Source organism: Gavialis gangeticus, unplaced genomic scaffold, assembly GCF_001723915.1.
Source record: "Gavialis gangeticus isolate Ggan-Ray unplaced genomic scaffold, GavGan_comp1, whole genome shotgun sequence".
Classification (NCBI taxonomy): Eukaryota; Metazoa; Chordata; order Crocodylia; family Gavialidae; genus Gavialis; species Gavialis gangeticus.
Genome location: NW_017728997.1, coordinates 8,606,469 through 8,609,817, shown reverse-complemented (window position 1 = coordinate 8,609,817; position 3,349 = coordinate 8,606,469). Strand labels below are relative to the sequence as shown.

The following is a 3,349-nucleotide window of genomic DNA, read 5'->3' as shown; positions in this document are numbered from 1 at the left end:
TTGGAGCAGGGGGTTGGAGTAGATGACCTCCTGAGGTCCCTTCCAACCCTAACTTTCTATGATTCTAAGAAAAAAATCCAGAAAAAGTTCTATTTGGGGGAATAAAAAACATTTTAATATTTTGAATCAAAACCTCTTTCGTGTCAACATGACTTTTCTGTTTCTTGTATTGCATATTATGGTAGAAGATAAAATGTCTAAACTAATGGGGAAACACTGTTATTTTGTCAAAACAAAATACTTGACCTAAAACAAATTTATTTTTCCTCCAGAATTTTCTTTCACAACACATTTTTAACAAGGGTTTTGTTCCACATTGGAATGAAAGCCAGTTTTGAAATAATTAAATTCTCTGCAGAATGGAATTTCCTTCTGCACAGCTCTAAATACCAGCATAAACAATAGATTCAGAGCAGCTTCGGGCAGTTTCAGGGGATTTCACTTGCCCATTTACATTTTCATTTCTGGTTTTTTTTTCTTTTCAAAAGATAGATTGCAGATGATTAGCTACAAAACTGGAAGCCAAAGATCTGTACCAGGGTTAACGATGATATATGATCGTGGTAAGTGTTCCACTGGCAGGGCTGTAGAAGCCCATTGTATACTGCTCTGGGGAGCAGGGCAGCTGAGAAATGGCTGGAAGCAACTGGGAAGTAAGCATAACCAGACTGGCTCAAATGTCCTGATTCAGTATTTGTGGAGGTCTCTTCATTTTGAACAAAACTGAAACTTGCAGCATTTTCCTGGACTGCCCTGAAGATAACCAAGCTACACAAGCTGATAATCTGATTTGGCCGACTAGAAAACATGTTCATATTTCCCGTAATGTGATGATAGACTTTCAAAAGATAGTAGGACTAGGTCTCAGATACAGATTTTATCAAAAAACAATTCACCCCGGTTAGCTCTCAGTGAAGCTGCAAGTAGACATGTCATGTTAGAGCCTTCTACTTTGCTAACAGGCCAAGGTCTTTAAAAACATGGTTGAGTAGTAAGGACTCCATACAGTAGCTGGCAATAGATGCTGGCCTGTTAAAATATTCTGTAATAATGAATTTACTCGAAGCTGCATCTAAAACAAGAAACAAATAAAACCTGAAACCTTAAAGATTTCAGAATATCAAATGTGTGTTTCCAATACAAAATGCTTTTGTGGTGCGTATTGATCGTGCATTGGCCAAATATGTGATCAGAAGAATTTCTTTGTTTCTCTGGAAGACTTTAAAAAGAGAGAGCGAGAGAAATAAAAAACAACAACCCTTAAACTTGTTTTGATATCTTTCCTGATGTAATACCTGACAAAACATAAAATCTAAATTATGGATAATAATCGATCCAATCATATAAATACATACTGAAATCTAATCCTTTAACATGTGTATAATTAATTATACATATAGCACATTTGTGGAAAGCATATAAATGACTTGATGAAGTGATCAAGTATTTAGTGGATTTCGTGTAATAAATCATCCCGGCTCTTTTACACGGGTGGCATTTCATTACAGTCATTTCACCGTGTGTTTATGGTTGTGCCAATCCATAAAGTAAAACAGTCACAACATTAATTCAGGCATGCATAATAGACAGTTATTGTATCTGGGGGCCTATCCTGCAGTTGTTATACTGGCAAAGCTTCCATCTTCAAAGGGATTTACTTTCTTAAAGATGAGCGTCAAGCAGCACACATAGCTTCCTATTTATCTTGATGGGGGGCCCTTATTCTTTTAAGCGGTCTCTGCACAAACACACACTCCCTCTTCTGTGCAAGAACACAGGAGAAATAAATAGCAACAAAAAGTACCAAAAACTCCATACTTAAGCCGGGATTGGCTGCTGTGAAAATTGCTGTTGTAGAGCCAGCCACAGAATTTAAGGAATGCCCCTCAGGTTTAGCCCTAAAATTTCCTTCCCTATAAAGACTAATAATCCTTAAATTGATGAATGTGACAGTCCCCATAGAACATCAGTAACATTTCTTCATATCCAGAGATCCAAAACGAACTTTTATCACTGTAAATCTTTTTTTCTCTCTTTTGAGCAATGCTGAACTCATGGCAGATTCATCTCTTCAGTCGGAGTTAGTCAGTCATAGATAGACTGCATAAAAATCCACCTCTTTCCCTTGATCTGGTAACCCCTGCCTATAAAAATCCATCTCTTTATCCTTTCAGAAATTCTTTTCTTTCTCTAGCAAATCTATTAAGTGCTATCGAGAGTGTCAATGAAACGGCATGATTTTATACTAGCTAATTTGACCCCATACTTTAAAAAAATCTGTTATTAATAAGGTAGACCACTAATAAATAGTAAAAGGAAATTCAAATTATCTGCTCCCCCCTTGCATTTTTTTAAATGAGAGGAAATAATCAGAATAACTACCTTCATTCAGTGAGCATCAAGAGGACATTTTTACTCCTGAAAATTGCAGTCAAGCCAAAAATCAGGGTGCAATTTTTGGTGTCTTTTTGAGGCCTGGTTCAATGCCCAATGCAATCAGAGCCTCCAGTGGGCAGTGGATTGAGCCCTGGGAGATGCTTGTATGTTAGTCAAGGACTTCCTGATGGCTGCTGATATCTGTATACAGTGAGTGCCAGTTGCCTTCAGCAGTTTGAGTAATCTATTGTTTTTGTGCAGTGGACTCAGATGAACCACAGAACACATCAGTACTGCTGTGCTACCCCTCTTCTTTGTAAGCAAAAATAAGATAGGCATTTCCTCCATCCCACTCCACCGCCCCTGTTTTTTTTACTTATTCTGAGAAGGAGTGTATGTCTGTTCCACTGAGCACCTTGTGGGTAACTCAGCTTTGCAATGCAAACCCTTGGCGTCTAATGCAACTTGCAGAAGTCTATCATTTATGTACCATTTAACTTCATTTTTCAGCAGATGCTTACACTTTTTTTCCGTGATGGCTGAGCAAAACTTAGAAAAAAAAATTGCAGAGGTTTGTTCAGCCTCACTTCTTTCAGCTTTGTCATAACACGGAGCATTTTTCCAGGTTACTAGGTTGTTAGGGGCAGCTATCAAAAAATTTCTGGCAGGGAGACAGAAACCCATATCAGGCTCTCTCAAGATAAAAGTTTTAACCATGAGGTCAGGAGCTGGAGCTGATTTGATGATTTCTCCAGTGCATTTAATCTGTGACTTCTTCCTGTATCATTTTACAGAACATGTTATAATCAACAACTCACGCTACAGTTGGCAGACATTGTTTCACTATGGATTTGATCCTTCCCATTTTTTTTATAAAAGGAATCCTTGTGTCCCTGCTAAACCCCATTGAAGTCAGTTTTGAATGGCAGGATTAGGGTCTAAAATGGAATATTCCTTGAGGGAAAAAAAAAAT

General features: G+C 37.8%; 1 long non-coding RNA gene across 1 annotated transcript in view; it reads right to left on the bottom strand.

The window, feature by feature from the left end:
- Window positions 1-3,349, bottom strand: part of LOC109288886 — a 24,680-nt gene that overhangs the window by 7,269 nt on the left and 14,062 nt on the right. The window contains exon 3 of the long non-coding RNA XR_002095238.1: window positions 606-609. This is a non-coding gene — a long non-coding RNA (uncharacterized LOC109288886). The remainder of the gene's footprint in view (window positions 1-605; window positions 610-3,349) is intronic.